The sequence below is a fragment of the Salmo salar genome, chromosome ssa06, assembly GCF_905237065.1.
Source record: "Salmo salar chromosome ssa06, Ssal_v3.1, whole genome shotgun sequence".
NCBI classification, from domain to species: Eukaryota; Metazoa; Chordata; class Actinopteri; order Salmoniformes; family Salmonidae; genus Salmo; species Salmo salar.
In genome coordinates, this window is record NC_059447.1 from 80697967 (window position 1) to 80715400 (window position 17434).

Genomic DNA, 17434 nt, shown 5'->3' on the forward strand with positions numbered 1-17434 from the left:
TGGATTCGGCAGCACCCTTTGGGTTTCTCTGACAACTCCCCTACCCAGTAGGGGGCGGGGTCACATGTACCGGATGTTGATACAGTCTGCGGAACAGCTGTGAAAGAACAACAAAGCTGACGCGACATCGACATGGGTCAACGACAAAAAGAAGGGGGAAATACAACGAAGCAGGTTTTAACATTCGTGTCGACACAGAACTCTGAAAATCACAGTGAGAAGAAGTTGGGTATGCGATGTGTCTTCGACAACAACATACACGATGGCTTTGTATTATAAGGTTAGCTATCACACATTATATACATAATAGATTCATACCATGCGCTTGCACTGGAGTCGAACACGATTCCTGTTTAGATTAAGCCACTGCAGAGTCGGCTCAAGATATGGTTCGGAAAACGTACCACAGCCCAGAGGTGAGAAATGCGTTGTACTTCGAATTGTCCCATTATACCAACTGTTACACCAAGGACTGCTCGTTTTTAAATTAGAGAAATACATTTTCTTTAGAAAATGTGGTGTTTTCTAGCTTATCTTAAAGTATTTATAGTTGTGAAATAAATTGTGGTAGTGACTGCAGAATTAAGTCAGAGGTGGGTAGTAACTCGTTACAAGTAATGCGATACATTTGAGGAACTAGTACTTTTCTTTTACTCATGTCATTTCTGAAGGAAGTAACTTTTTACTCGTTACATTTTACCAAATCATTTCAGTTCAATATATTTATTATCATTGTCAGATAAATCACAACATTGAGGTTATTTCTTCTTTCTACAATTGGTTCCCCTTTTACTTATGTCTGTATGAACATTTCACAACCCCTTGACCAATGAAATTTATTTAAAATAGCACGTCATCTCAAGTCCGTTTGCTCTCATTTTTGTCAAACCTCCTTTAATTACCGTCTGCCTTTCTAATATTAGATTTCTGGAGTAAAATAAGTATTTCTCGGATATACTTTTGCTGTTGAAATTGTGTTTTGATGTGAGTCCAAATGAAATGGCTAGGAAGCTAACTAGCTAGTAAGCACATGTCATATAATAAAATCTCAGTAAGCTTTTTGTGCCATATGTTTATTTTATTTACAGCGTGTAGCGACAGAACCGAGGGGGGAGAATGAAGTGGAAAGGAACGGTTCGGAAAAGAATGACAATGGAGCGTAAATGAGTCTCTCTTTCCTAACGTAGTTAAGCCAAAACCACACCCCGTTATTGAAGGGCGTTCTACTACGCTCCCATTGGCTAGCTAGCGTTGTCTCACTCACAGGCGATCAGCGCAGAGGCATTCCAATTTAAGGATGGAAAGTGTATTTTAACAATTGTTAGGGTTGAACTGGCTATTTGTATGCATAACTTATATAATATACTGGGGACGCTATGCTACAATATTAAGTATATGAACTACGGATAAATCAACCGTTGAAGACAAGAAGAACTACAACCGGCGACAGGAAGTGCGTCACTAGGCTGAGAGCAGCCTGCACGCCAACGATAGGAGGAGCAAGTTTATACCACGCTCCTCCTCCCTCTGACAGGCCAGCATTGAGCAGGAACTATCTCTGTCAGAGTATAAAAGCGAGAACAATAGGATGTGTCGTTCTCTTCTCTGTTTTGCCCTGAGAGGTAAAACAGCGAGACCGTTTATATACGAACCACACATATACCACGCACGGGTTTGCATTAATTAAAGTACAGCTAAATCAGAAGTTACTATGTGCTGACTATTTTGTTCTGTTACCAGAAACGAACTGTCGCAGCATTAACACAATGCAGGCCTATTATTATCATGTTTGGTAACGTTTGCCCATGTTTTTATATTCAGAGTTTGAATGAGTTATAAAATGTCTCAACTCTGAATTCCCGCAATTGAAGGTCAGCTAAGTTTACCTAGACTACTTAATCTTAAAGATCCGACTGAAATTTCGCGCTACGTGATATTCACTTCCGGACTTGGAGAGCGTGCGTCTTTTCCCCCAACACAGTTAAGCCAAAACCACGCCCCATTATTCAGAGACATTCTGCAACGCTATGAGCGCTCCAAGTCCGGAAGTGAATATCACGTAGTGTGACATTTCAGCCACTGATTAATAACGTTTGCCTTTGTATTTCAAGATTTGAAAAATATAATAACAATGTCGTTGGACAGATCTAACCATTAATGTCCCTTAAACGCTCAAAGACAGATTCAATGGCTGTAGCATAGTATTCGACTGAATGATTAGCTAGTAAATGAGAAATTATGAATAATAAGCATAATTACACTTTCCATCCTTACCTTGTCAGACCACTGTCTGTGCTGATCGCCTGTCAGCGAGACAACGCTAGCTAGCCAATGGGAGCGTAGTAGAACAAAAGATGAGTTGACTATGGCAATTGATACAGTATCTGCACGGTTTGATTATTTATTACTTACATGATTCTTACCTTGATGTTTAATTCCATGCTGAAATTTGTCTGATTTGCATACTAGTAACAGGATTGATAGTGAAATGTCAATATTGATTGTTGAAATGCTTACCTGATCCTTGTGGATATTTCATTCTTAATAAAAAAATAAAAATCTACATCACAATTGGTTTAAATCTTCTTAGTACGCATTCACCATCACATGTAATTGAAATTATATTGAGAAATTCATTTTCATTAATGTTATTGAAATTGTGAAATTATTCCAATGTCTTAAGTACTGTTTTATGAAATTGAGCACATTGATAGATATTAAGTCAACTTTGAATAAGACTAATTTAAACTGTACAGCCTACCTGTGCTGTGGACATCTGAAAGATAATGCTGTTAGGCTTAAATAATACATGCATGTCTATTCATTTGCAGTAAGTTGTAAAAAATTTTTAGCTGTCACTCAATTTACCATAGGATGTAAAATATGACCAAACTACATTTGTAACTAGTACTTATTCATTTTCTGACTGGATACTTTTTTACTCGAGTAGTTTCCAGTGATGTAAAGTACTTACATAGTACTTCAATAAAAACTTTAAAGTACTATTTATACTTTACTATTTATATTCTTGACAACTTTTACTTCACTACATTCCTGAAGAAAATTAAGTGCTTTGTACCCCATATTTTCCCTGAAACTCGCTATATTTTGAATGCTTAGCAGTTCAGGAAAATGGTCTAATTCATGCACTTATCAAGAGAACGTCCGTTTTCATTCCTACTGCTTCTGATCTGGCGGACTCACTAAACACACATGCTTCATTTGTAAATAATGTCAGTGTTGGAGTGTGCCCCTGGCTATCTGTAAAATAAATACATTAAAACAAGATAATGGTGCCTTCTGGTTTGCTTAATAAGGAATTTGAAATACTTTGATACTTAAGTATATTTTAAACCAAGTAATTTTAGACTTGAGTCATTTTCTAAAAAGGCATCTTTACTTTTACCCAAGTATGACAATTTGGGTACTTTTTCCACCACTTAGTTTCTTTAGGCTACTTTTACTTGAGTAAATTACAATGTAAGTAACAGTACTTTTACTTAATTACAGCTTTTCAGTACTTTGCCCACCTCCTGGTAATGGTATTGACTGTTTATAGTTGAAAAAGTAGATGGAAAGATTTGGTTTGTTGCTTGATTGGGTAGAATAGCCTGAACATGTGAAAGTTGGTTTAGTGTCTATAGTTTGGATAGTTGGTGTTACTGTTGGTGGGTTATTTTATGCTAAATTGTCTCTCTGTAGATAGCCTGTGTTTAAGGTTTGTCTTCTAAATGAATTGTCCAATGAGCAGGGTCATTTTGAATAGATACCTCCTGTATTCCTATGGTTCTCATTCAAACCCATGATATTTTATGCTAATTAAACATCGTTGTAGTTGGAAAAAGTACAGGACGTATCACCCCCATCTACCGTCAACCAATAATTTCAAAGTGGAGCTATACGGAATCCTCCATTGTTACAAAATTTGGGAGGTGCATAGTGATGCGGTACAGGGCTTGTTTTTGGCCTCCGGAGACATCGCAATTGCATCACACCCTTTGTACGGAGCCTCAGATCACGCATAAATTGGCTTTTACCCCCAAGGAGTTGTCTACATCAGCCAATGAAGACAACCGTTCACTATGAAACAGAACAGAAGAGACACTTGTTAATTCTAACCATCTTTTGTCATCCATTACTATGTGTTGACCTAAATGAGTTGGCAGCCATGTTGATCACTTGTAAACAAACAAAGAAATCACTAACTGGGCAGTATATATGCATCTTTGTGTTGTTGTCTTATGTGAACCAGGCCTGTAATCATTAGTCTAAACAGTTGCAAAACAAGTTTATTGGACAAATTCAGGTAGGTCGCTCCCTGTTTCGTTTGCTTCCTTTTTAAGAAACGTTTTGCAATCGTGTCGGCGTAGTGAATACACGCCCCTGTTTCACTTCCTATGAGCCATCCCCACCTCACTGCTCTCCTCTCTCTGTTCAGCAGCTGTGTGTGAATGAGTGTCATACATGACTTTCCATTTTTTAATATAGATTTTTTTTTCTCCCTTTCCTGAAGCTTGGTCTCTGCTGACAACACCGCTATGGGAAGGTTCTTCCTGGACCACATCGGTGGGACATGCCTGTTCTCCTGCGCCACTTGTGACACCATCCTGACCAACCGCTCAGAGCTCATCTCCACAAGCTTCACCGGCACCACGGGCCGAGCCTTCCACTTCACCATGGTGAGCCCGGTGATAGTCTACTACTCCTACTACAGTACGTGCACTATATGACCAAATAGATGTAGACACCTTCTCGAACATCTCATTCCAAAATCATGGTCATTAATATGGAGTTGGTCCCCCCTTTTCTGCTATAATAGCCTCCATTCTTCTGGTAAGGCTTTCCACTAGATGTTGGGACATTGCTGTGGAGACTTGCTTCCATTCAGCCACAAGAACATTAGTGAGGTCAGGCACTGATGTTGGGCGATTTGGCCTAGCTCGCAGTCTGCATTCCAATTCATCCAAAAGGTGTAAGATGGGGTTGAGGTCAGGGCTCTTGTGCAGCCCAGTCAAGTTCTTCCACACCGATCTCGACAAGCCATTTCTGTATGGACCTCACTTTGTCCGTGGGGCATTGTCATGCTGAAACAGGAAAGGGCCTTCCCCAAACTGTCATTGTATGCTGTATGTCATTGTATGCTGTAGCGTTGAGATTTCCCTTCACCGGAACTAAGGGTCCTAGCCCAAAGCATGAAAAACAGCCCCAGACCATTATTCCTCCTCCAAACTTTACAGTTGGCACTATGCATTGGGGCAGGTAGCGTTCTCCTGGCATCCGCCAAACCCAGATTAGTCCGTCGGACTGCCAGATGGTGAAGTGTGATTCATCACTCCAGAGAACGCATTTCCACTGCTCCAGAGTGCAATGGTGGTGAGCTTTACAACACTCCAGCCGACGCTTGGCATTGTGAATGGTGATCTTAGGCTTGTGTGTGGCTGCTCGGCCATGAAAACCTATTTAATGACACTCCCGACGAACAGTTATTGTGCTAACATTGCTTCCAGAGGTAGTTGGAACTCTGTAGCGAGTGTTGCAGCCAAGGACAGACAAATTTTACGCTCTGCGCTTCAGCACTCGACGGTCCCGTTCTGTGAGCTTGTGGGGCCTAACACTTCGCTGCTGAGCCATTGTTGCTCCTAGACGTTTCCACTTCACAATAACAGCACTTAGTTGACCGGGGCAGTAGCAAGGCAGAAATTTGACAACCTGACTTTTTGGAAAGGGGGCATCCTTCGATGGTGCCACGTTGAGTCACTGAGCTCTTCAGTAAGGCCATTCTACTGCCAATGTTTGTCTATGGAGATGGCATGGCGGTGTGCCATGAGGACGAAGGATTTCTGTAGAGCTCCGAGACATGATTGTGTCGAGGCACAGATATTGGGAAGCGTGCCAAAAAATGTCTGCAGCATTGAAGGTCCCCAAGAACACAGTGGCCTCGACCCTCTTAAATGTTAGTTTGGAACTCTTCCTAAAGCTGGCCACCCGGCCAGACTGAGAAATCGGGTGAGAAGGGCCTTGGTTAGGGAGGTGACCAAGAACCCGATAGTCACTCTGACAGAGCTCCAGAGTTGCTGGTGGCAGCATCATGCTGTGGGGATGTTTTTCAGTGGCATGGACAGGGAGACTAGTCAGGATCGAGGGAAATATGAACGGAGCAAAGTACAGAGAGATCCTTGACAAAAACCTGCTCCAGATTGCTCAGGACCTCAGACTGGGGCAAAGGTTCACCTTCCAACAGGACAACGACACTATGCACACAGCCAAGACAACGCAGGAGTGGCTTCGGGACAAGTCTCTGAATGTCCTTGAGTGGCCCAGCCAGAGCCTGGACTTGAATCCGATCTAACATCTCTGGAGAGACCTGAAAATAGCTGTGCAGCAACGCTCCCCATCCAATCTGACAGCGCTTGAGAGGATCTGCAGAGAAGAATGGGAGAAACTCCCCAAATACAGGTGTGCCAAACTTGTAGCATCATACCCAAGAAGACTCATGGCTGTAATTGCTGCCAAAGGTGGCTCAACAAAGTACTGAGTAAAGGGTCTAAATACTTAGGTAAATGTGATATTTCAGTTTATTTTTAATACATTAGCAAAAATACAAAATAAACCGTTTTTGCTTTGTCATTTTGGGGTATTGTGTGTGTATTGATGAGGGGGGAAAAAACAACAATTTGAATCATTTAGAATAAGGCTGTAATGTAACAAAATGTGGAAAAAGTCAAGGGGTTTGAAAACGTTCTGAATGCACTGTACTTGTATGTAATTTTTTAAAAACATTTCAGTCATTTAGCAGAAATTCTTATCCAGAGCGACTGACAGTTCCTCTTAAGATAGCTAGGTGGGACAACCACATATCAGTCATAGAAAGTAAAAGTAGGGGGGGTTCACGTGCAAGTGTTAAGTTATCATTATTATTTCTTCGGGGGGGGGGGGAGGTCAAGGTGAGTAGGAGGATTATTTAAGATATGGTTTAAAGAGGTAGGGTTTCAGATGGTTTAGGAAGATGGGCAGGGACTCTGCTGTCCTAGATTCTGAGGGAAGCTGGTTCCACTATTGGGGTGCCAAGAGACCTGAGGTGGCAGAATGGAGTGTTGGGGTGTAGGGTCTGAGTATAGCCTAAAGGTAGGGAGGAGCAGATCCTGTTGCTGTTCCGTAGCTAAGCACCATGCTCTTGTAGTGGATGCGAGCTTCGACTGGAAGCCAGTGGAGTGTGCGGACATGAGAGAACTTGGGAAGGTTGAAACCGGGTGGGCTGCAGCATTCTGGATAAGTTGCAGGGGTTTGATGGCACAAGCGGGGAGCCCAGCCAACCGCGAGTTGCAGTAGTCCAGGCGGGGGAGGACAAGTGCCTGATTTAGGACCTGCAACATTTCCTGTGTGAGGTAATCTACGGATGTTGTAGAGCATAAACCTGCAGGAGCGGGTCAGTGCTTTGATGTTTGCAGAGAACGTCAGGGTGTTGTCCAGGGTCACGCCAAGGTTCTTTGCACTTTGGGAGGGCGACACTGGAGTTGTCAACCAGGATGGAGAGGTCATAGCAATGATAGTAGAGACCATGTGAGGATATGACGGAGCCGAGTGACTTGGTGTATTTAGAGGAGAGGGCCTAGAACCGAGCCCTGGGAGACACCAGTAGTGAGAGTATGCGGTGCACACACACAGATCCTCTTCAAGTCAACTGGTAGGAGCGGCCTGCCAGGTAGGATGCAATCCAAGAGTGTGCAGAGCCTGAGACTCCCAGCCCTGAGAGAGTATGTGATGGTTCATGGTGTCAAAGGCAACAGATAGATCTAGGAGGATGAGAACAGAGGGAGAGTCAGGAGGGAGAACCTGGATCAGGTTGTCAGTCAACCTACCAAGGTAGTTACAAACAGCACAGGAATTAAATTATCAAACATGTATTGATCACATTTTTACTAATGCTTCAGATATTTGCTTTAAAAGCAGTATCCAAATCCATAGGATGTAGTGATCACAATATAATAGCCATATCTACAAAAACCAAAGTTCCAAAGGCTGGGCCTAATATAGTGTATAAGAGGTCATACAATAAGTTTTGTAGTGATTCATATGTTGTTGATGTAAAGAGTATTTGCTGGTCTGTGGTGTGTAATGAGGAGCAACCAGGCGCTGCACTTGATGCATTTATGAAACTACTTATTCCAGTTACTAATAAGCATGCACCCATTAAGAAAATGACTGTAAAATCCCCTTGGATTGATGAGGAATTGAAAAACTGTATGGTTGAGAGGGATTAGGCAAAAGGTATGGCAATTAAGTCTGCCAGCCCATCTAATTGGCAAGCGTACTGCAAATTAAATCATGCGACTACACTATGAAACAAATTATGTAAAGAGTGATAGTAAAACGTTTTGGGGCACCTAAAAAGCCAACTTGGCACCTTCATTTATTGAATCAGATGGCTCATTCATCAAAGCCCACTGATATTGCAAACTACTTTAATTACTTTTCATTGGAAAGGTAAGCAAACTTAGGGATGACGTGCCAGCAACAAACGCTGATACTACACATCCAAGTATATTGGACCAAATTATGAAAGACAAGAATTGTACTTTTGAATTCCGTAAAGTCAGTGTGGAAGAGGTGAAAAAAATTGTCTATCAACAATGACAAGCCACCAGGTTCTGACAATCTAAATGGAAAATTACTGAGGATAATAGCAGACGATATTGCCACTCCTATTTGCCACATCTTCAATTTAAGCCTATTAGAGATTGTGTGTGCCCTCAGGCCTGGAGGGAAGTTAGTCATTCTGCTACCCAAGTATAGTAAAGCCCCCTTTACTGGCTCAAATAGCTGACCAATCAGCCTGTTACCAACCCTTAGTAAACTTCTGGGAAAAAATTGTGTTTGACCAGATACAATTGCTATTTTACAGTAAACAAATTGACAACAGAATTTCAGCATGCTTATAGGGAAGGACACGCAACAAGCATAGCACTTAAACAAATGACTGATTGGCTGATAAAATGATTGTGGGGGCTGTCTTGTTAGACTTCAGTGCAGCTTTTGACATTATTGATCATAGTCTGCTGCTGGGAAAAATGTGTTATGGCTTTACACAATCTCCATTGCACTCCACACTGCCCTTTCCCACCTGGACAAAAGGAACACTTATGTGAGAATGCTATTCATTGACTACAGCTCAGCGCTCAACACCATAGTACCCTCAAAGCTCATCACTAAGCTAAGGATCCTGGGACTAAACACCTCCCTCTGCAACTGGATCCTGGACTTCCTGACGGGCCACCCCCAGGTGGTGAGGGTAGGTAGCAATACATCTGCCACGCTGATCCTCAACACTGGAGCTCCACAGGGGTGCGCAGTCCCCTCCTGTACTCCCTGTTTACCCATGACTGCATGGCCAGGCACGACTCCAACACCATCATTAAGTTTGCAGACGACACAACAGTGGTAGGCCTGATCACCGACAAGACCGCCTAAAGGGAGGAGGTCAGAGACCTGGCCGGGTGGTGCCAGAATAACAACCTATCCCTCAACGTAACCAAGACTAAGGAGATGATTGTGGACTACAGGAAAAGGAGGACAGAGCACTCCCCCCATTCTCATCGACAGGGCTGTAGTGGAGCAGGTTGAGAGCTTCAGGTTCCTTGGTGTCCACATCAACAAACTAGAATGGTCCAAACACACCAAGACAGTCATGAAGAGGGCACGACAAAGCCTATTCCCCCTCAGGAAACTAAAAAGATTTGGCATGGGTCCTGAGATCCTCAAAAAGTTCTACAACTGCAACATCGAGAGCTTCCTGACTGGGTGCATCACTGCCTGGTACGGCAATTGCTCGGCCTCTGACCGCAAGGCACTACAGAGGGTAGTGTGTACGGCACTGGGGCTAAGCTGCCTGGCATCCAGGACCTCGACACCAGGCGGTGTCAGAGGAAGGCCCTAAAAATTGTCAGACCCCAGCCACAGACTGTACTCTACCGCATGGCAAGCAGTACCGGAGTGCCAAGTCTAGGACAAAAAGGCTTCAACAGTTTTTACCCCCAAGCCATAAGACTCCTGAACAGGTAATCAAATGGCTACCCGGACTATTTGCATTGTGTGCCCCCCCTCCCCCAAAGCCATCTTTTACGCTGCTGCTACTCTCTATTTATCATATATGCATATTCACAGTCATACAGTCGTTTGAAAAAGTTTGGGCACTCCTGAGGCTGCATAATAATTTACTCTGTCGTCACAGAAAATGATCAGTGGCATGCCATTCATTTTCTAATAAAAGCTGAGTACTGGGGTATTGTCCAGACAAAGATTTTTAGTGTAGCAATATTAAGTTGTATGAAATTAAATTTACATTTACATTTTAGTCATTTAGCAGACGCTCTTATCCAGAGCGACTTACAAATTGGTGCATTCACCTATAATATCCAGTGGAACAACCACTTTACAATAGTGCATCTAAATCTTTTAAGGGGGGGGTTAAATCAGATGTGAAAAATAGGCTATGCAAAAATGTGGGCACCCTTGTCATTCTGTTGATTTGAATACCTGTAACTACTTATCACTGATTAATTGGAACACACAATTGGTTTGGTGAGCTCATTAAACCTTGAACTTCATAGACAAGTGCATCCAATCATGAGAAAAGGTATTTAAGGTGGCCAATTGCAAGTCGTTGTTCTCTTTGACTCTCCTCTGAAGAGTGGCAACGTGGGGGCCTCAAAACAACTCTCAAATGACCTGAAAACAAAGATTGTTCAACATTATGGTTTAGAGGAAGGCTACAAAAAGCTATCGCAGAGATGTAAGCTGTCAGTGTCCACTGTGAGGAACATAGTGAGGAAATGGAAGACCACAGGCACAGTTCTTGTTAAGGCCAGAAGTGGCAGGCCAAGTAAAATATCGGTGAGGCAAAGGCAAAGGATGGTGAGAACGGTCAAAAACAGCCCACAGACCACCTCCAAAGACCTACAACATCATCTTGCTGCAGATGGTGTCACTGTGCATCGTTCAACAATTCAGCGCACTTTGCACAAGGAGAAGCTGTATGGGAGAGTGATGCGGAAGAAGCTTTTTCTGCACACACGCCACAGAGTCGCTTGAGGTATGCAAACGCACATTTGGACAAGCCAGCTTCATTTTGGAATAAGGTGCTGTGGACTGATGAAACAAAGATTGAGTTATTTGGTCATAACAAGGGACGTTATGCATGGTGGCAAAAGAACACAGCGTTCCAAGAAAAACACTTGCTACCCACAGTAAAATTTGGTGGGGGTTCCATCATGCTGTGTGGCTGTGGCCAGTGCCGGTACTGGGAATCTTGTTAAAGTTGAGGGTCACATGGATTCCACTCAATATCAGCAGATTCTTGGGAATAATGTTGAAGAATCAGTCACAAAGTTGAAGTTACACCGGGGCTGGATATTTCAACAAGACAATGACCCAAAACACTGCTCAAAATCTACCTGGGCGTTTATGCAGAGGAACAAGTACAATGTTCTGGAATAGCCATCCCAGTCCCCAGACCTGAATATCATTGAGAATCTGTGGGATGATTTGAAGCGGGCTGTCCATGCTCGGCAACCATCAAACCTAACTGAACTGGAGATGTTTTGGAAGGAGGAATGGTCCAAAATACCTTCATCCAGAATCCAGACACTCATTAGAGGCTATAGGAAGCGTCTAGAGGCTGTTATTTTAGCAAAAGGAGGCTCTACTAAATATTGATGTGATTTCTCTATTGGGGTGCCCAAATTTATGCACGTGTCTAATTTTGTTTTGATGCATATTGCACATTCTGTTAATCCAATAAACCTCATTTCACTACTGAAATATTACTGTGTCCATCAGTTATTTGATAGATCAAAATGAAATTGCTGATCTAAAACACCCAATTATTTATAAATGGAAATCATCAGGGGTGCCCCAACTTTTTCATATGACTGTATACATACTATCTAATTGGCTCGACCAACCAGTGCTCCAACACATTTGCTAACCGGGCTATCGGCATTGTGTCCCGCCACCCACCAACCCCTCTTCTACACTACTCTCTGTTCATCATATATACATAGTCACTTTAACCATATCTACATGTACATACTACCTCAATCAGCCGGACTAACCAGTGTCTGTATGTAGCCTCGCTACTTTATATAGCCTGTCTTTTTACTGTCGTTTGATTTCTTTACTTACCTCTTGTTCGCCTAACAACTTTTTTTTCACTATTGGTTAGAGCCTGTAAGTAAGCATTTCACTAAGGTCTACAACTGTTGTATTCGGCACACGTGACAAATAAACTTTGATTTGATAATATGGATAAAGTTACAGTTGACGTTGAAAGTTTACATAAACGAGTTTTAATGACTCCAACCTAAGTGTTTCAACCCTTCCACAAATTTCTTGTTAAAACTATAGTTTTGGCAAGTCGGTTAGGACATCTACTTTGTGCATGACACGTAATTTTTCCAAAAATTGTTTACAGACAGATTATTTCACTATCACAATTCCAGTGGGTCAGAAGTAGGTACCACGTTCATCTGTACAATCAATAGTACGCAAGTATAAACACCATGGGACCACGCAGCCGTCAAACCGCTCAGGAAGGAGACTCGTTCTGTCTCCTAGAGATGAATGTACTTTGATGCGAAAAGTGCAAATCAATCCCAGAACCACAAAGGACCTTGAAGATCCTGGAGAAAATAGGTACAAAAGTATCTATATCCACAAAACCTGAAAAGGCCACTCAGCAAGAAAGAAGCCACTGCTCCAAAACCGCCATAAAAAGCCAAACTACGGTTTGAAACTGCACATGGGGACAAAGATTGTACTTTTTTGAGAAATGTCCTCTGGTCTGATAAAGCAAAAATACAACTGTTTGGCCATAATGACCATTGTTATGTTTGGAGGAAAAAGGGGGAGGCTTGTAAGCCAAAGAACACCATCCCAACGAGAAGCATGGGGGTGGCAGCATCATGTTGTGGGGTGCTTTTCTGCAGGAAGGACTGGTGCACTTCACAAAATAGATGGCTCGTTGAGGATGGAAAATGATGTGGATATATGGAAGCAACATCAAGACATCAGTCAGGAAGTTAAAGCTTAGTCGCTAATGGGTCTTCCAAATGGACAATGACCACCAAGCATTCTTCCAAAGTTGTGGCAAAATGGCTTAAGGACAACAAAGTCAAGGTATTGGAGTGGCCATCACAAAGCCCTGACCTCAATCCTATAGAAAATGTGTAGGCAGAACTGAAAAGCATGTGTGATCAAGGAGACCTACAAACCTGACTCAGTTACACCAGCTCTGTCAGGAGGAATGGGCCAAAATTAACCCAACTTATTGTGGGAAGCTTGTGGAAGGCTACCCGTAACATTTGACCCAAGTTTAACAATTTCAAGGCAATGCTACCAAATACAAATTGAGTGTATGTAAACTTCTGACCCACTGGGAATGTGTTGAAAGAAATAAATCATTTTATTATTCTGACATTTCACATTCTTAAAATAAAGTGGTGATCCTAACTGACCTAAGTCAGGGAATTTTTACTAGGATTAAATGTCAGGAATTGTGGAAAAACAGAGTTTAAATGTAGTTGGCTAAGGTGTATGTAAACTTCCGACTTCAACTGTACTTGTCTAACAGAACACAGACGGTGTCCTTTTAATGGAAGCCTATCAAATATAATCCAGTTAGAATCATGAATTCCCCCGGGTAGCTGTTTAGGCCCCTTGCTTTATTCAATTTTTACTAACGACATGCCACTGACTGAGTAAAGCCAGAGTTTCTATGTATGCAGATGACTCAACGCTACTACGGTGACTGAAATGACTGCAACACTCACCAAAGAGCTGCAGTTAGTTTCAGAGTGGGTGGCAAGGAATAAGGTAGCCTTAAATATTTCTTAAACTAAAAGCATTGTATTTGGAATAAAATACTCACTAAATCCTAAACCTCAACTAAATCTTGTAATAAATAATGTGGAAATAAGCAAGTTGAGATGCCTAAACTGCTTGGAGTAACACTAGATTGTAAACTGTCATGGTCAAAACATATTGATACAGTAATAGCTAAGATGGGGAGAAGTCTATAATAAAGCGATGCTCGGCCTTAACAACACTATCAAGAAGGCAGGTCCTACAGGCCCTAGTTTTGTCGCACCTTGACTACTGTTCAGTTGTGGTCAGGTGCCACAAAAAAGGACTTAGGAAAATTGCAATTGGCTCAGAACAGGGCAGCACGGCTGGCCCTTGGATGTACACAGAGAGCTAATATTAATAATATGTATGTCAATCTCACCTGGCTGAAAGTCGAGGAGAGATTGACTTCATCACCACTTATTTATTAGAGGTATTGACATGTTAAATGCACCGAGATGTCTGTCTAAACTACTGGCACACAGCTCAGACACCCATGCATACCCCACAAGACATGCCACAAGATCTTCACAGTCCAAGTCCAGAACAGACTATGGGAGGCACACAGTACTACAATAGAGCCATGACTACATGGAACTCTATTCCACATCAAGTAACTGACGCAAGCAGTAAAATTAGATTTAAAAAACAGATTAAAGAACAGCGGGGACTGTGAAGCAAAACCAACATTGGCACAGACTCATGCATACACACACGATAACATATGCAATATATACACACACACACACACACATGGATTTAGTACTGTAGATATGTGGTCGAGTAGGGGCCTGAGGATACACAGTGTGTTGTGAATGTAATGTTTTAAAGTGGAATAAACTGCCTTAATTTTGCTGGACCCCAGGAAGAGTATGGGGATCCATAATAAATACAAATAGGCTGAGTGAATGAGTAGGGGATTTTTTCAAAGAGGTTGACAAAGTGGTCCACAGAGGGGGTGGAGGCTTAAGGAGGAAGGAGAAGGTGGGAAAGAGTTTAGAGTTAGGGGCAGAAGCTTGACATTTAGAGTGGTAGAAAATGGCTATAATAGCAGACGGAGTGAAAGGATGATAGGTCCTCCGGAAATTTAGTTTTCCTTAATTTTCTCTTAGCTGCCTGGAGCCCTGTTCTGTAAGCTTGCAATGTGCAGGTTGTAGTCAGTGTCCTGTCAATTACACCATGTTCTTAAAGGAAACACTGTGAACCATGTTATAATTTTTCTGGCCTTGTCCCATCACTGTATGTGCTTCCAACTTTGTGGCAACATTTTGGAGAAAGCCATTTCCTGTTTCAGCATGACAATGCCCTGTGCACAAAGTGAGGTCTGAACATAAATTGTTTTTTGAGATTTGACTGGCCTGCACAGAGCCCTGACCTCAATCCCCTTTGGGATGAATCGGAACGCTGACTGCGAGCCAGGCCTAATCGCCCAACATCAGTGCCCAACCTCACTAATTCTCGTGGCTGAATAGAAGCAAGTCCCAGTAGCAAAATTCCAACATCTAGTGGAAAGCCTTCCCAGAAGAGTGGAGGCTGTTACAGCGGCAAAGGGGGATCAACTTCATATTACAAATTTTCCCAATAGTTTACTCACTAAAACTGGCCCATGAGGCGCAATGACCCAAACCTGTAACTCATTTAGCAGAACCATACACCAAATCGGCAATACTACTGGCACATGTTTTGCTTTACACTCAGATTGCAATTCTATAACAAACATTTGACAAAACACAATTCTCTACATTTGGCACAACCTGTGTGCAAATGACAAGCAACACTGTTCAACAAGTTAAGCTCAATTACCAATTGATCACTTTCACATGTGCAAACACTAATTGTGTAAATGTAATCTTTGCAATCAGACCTTTTGGTATGGATAAAAAAGCCACAGGTGAGTACTCCAGTGTTTTGGAGAACAATGAAAGCAAACGTGGAGGAAGACGAAGAAAGGAGAGTGATCTCGGATGAAATTCGGGAAACTGATGGACCATGTGGTCAACCATGGTTTGACCTTGAGAGAGGCTAGGCAGAGAGTGCTGCCCAATCTGAGCCGCTTCACTGTAGCATCCATCATCTGGACGTTCCAAAATGAGCATAGGTACAGTTGAAGTCGGAAGTTTACCTACACCTTAACCAAATACATTTAAACTCCGTTTTTCACAATTCCTGACATATAATCCCAGTAAAAATTCCCTGTCTTAGGTCAGTTAGGATCACCACTTTATTTTAAGAATGTGAAATGTCAGAATAATAGTAGGGAATTCTTTTTCAGCTTTTCTTTCATCACATTCCCAGTGGGTCAGAAGTTTACATATACTCAATTAGTATTTGGTACCATTGCCTTTAAATTGTGTAACTTGGGTCAAATGTTTCGGGTAGCTTTCCACAAGAAGTTGGGTGAATTTTGTCCCATTCCTCCTGACAGAGCTGGGGTAACTGAGTCAGTTTTGTAGGCCTCCTTGCTCGCACATCACTTCAGTTCTGCCCACAAATTTTCTATGGGATTGAGGTCAGGGCTTTGCGATGGCCACTCCAATACCTTGACTTTGTTGTCCTTAAGCCATTTTGCCACAACTTTGGAAGTATGCTTGGGCTCATTGCCCATTTGGAACCAAGCTTTAACTTCCTGACTGATGTCTTGAGAAGTTGCTTCAATATTTCCACGGTTTTCCATCCTCATGATGCCATCTATTTTGTGAAGTGCACCAGTCCCTCCTGCAGCAAAGCACCCCCACAACATGATGCTGCCACCCCTGTGCTTCACAGTTGGGATGGTGTTCTTCGGCTTGCAAGCACCCCCCTTTTTCCTCCAAACATAACGATGGTCATTATGGCCAAACAGTTCTATTTTTGTTTCATCAGACCAGAGGACATTTCTCCAAAAAGGTATGATCTTTGTCCCCATGTGCCGTTTCAAACCGTAGTCTGACTTTTTTTATGGCTGTTTTGGAGCAGTGACTTCTTCCTTGCCGAGCGGCTTTTCAGGTTATGTCGATATAGGACTCGTTTTACTGTGGATATAGATACTTTTGTACCCGTTTCCTCCAGCATCTTCACAGGGTCCTTTGCTGTTGTTCTGGGATTGATTTGCACTTTTTGCACCAAAGTACGTCCATCTCTGAGAGACAGAACGCGTCTCCTTCCTGAGCGGTCCCATGGTGTTTATACTTGCGTACTATTGTTTATACAGATGAACGTGGTACCTTTAGGCGTTTGGAAATTGCCAGACTTCTGGAGGTCTAGAATTTTTTTTTGAGGTCTTGGCTGATTTCTTTTGATTTTCAAATGATGTCAAGCAAAGAGGCACTGAGTTTGAAGGTAGGCCTTGAAATACATCCACAGGTACACCTGCAATTGACTCATTGTCAATTAGCCCATCAGAAGCTTCTAAAGCCATGACACCAGTTTGTGGAATTTTCCAAGCTGTTTAAAAAGGCATAGTCAACTTTACAAGTGTATGTAAACTTCTGACCCACTGGAATTGTGATAGTGAATAAGTGAAATAATCTGTAAACAATTACTTGTGTCACGCACA

The 17434-nt window shown here is 42.3% G+C and overlaps 1 long non-coding RNA gene across 4 annotated transcripts in view; it reads left to right on the forward strand.

The window, feature by feature from the left end:
* The window catches only part of LOC106608188 (uncharacterized), a 19527-nt gene continuing 2093 nt past the window's right edge, over positions 1–17434 (forward strand). Inside the window, exons 1-2 of one of the 4 annotated variants that reach the window (XR_006770338.1) lie at positions 1–416; positions 1089–3009. This is a non-coding gene — a long non-coding RNA (uncharacterized lncRNA). Of the gene's footprint in view, positions 417–1088; positions 3010–4513; positions 4680–17434 lie in introns of those variants that run through there. The other 3 variants (XR_006770339.1, XR_001329404.2, XR_001329405.2) reach the window with 3 other exon arrangements.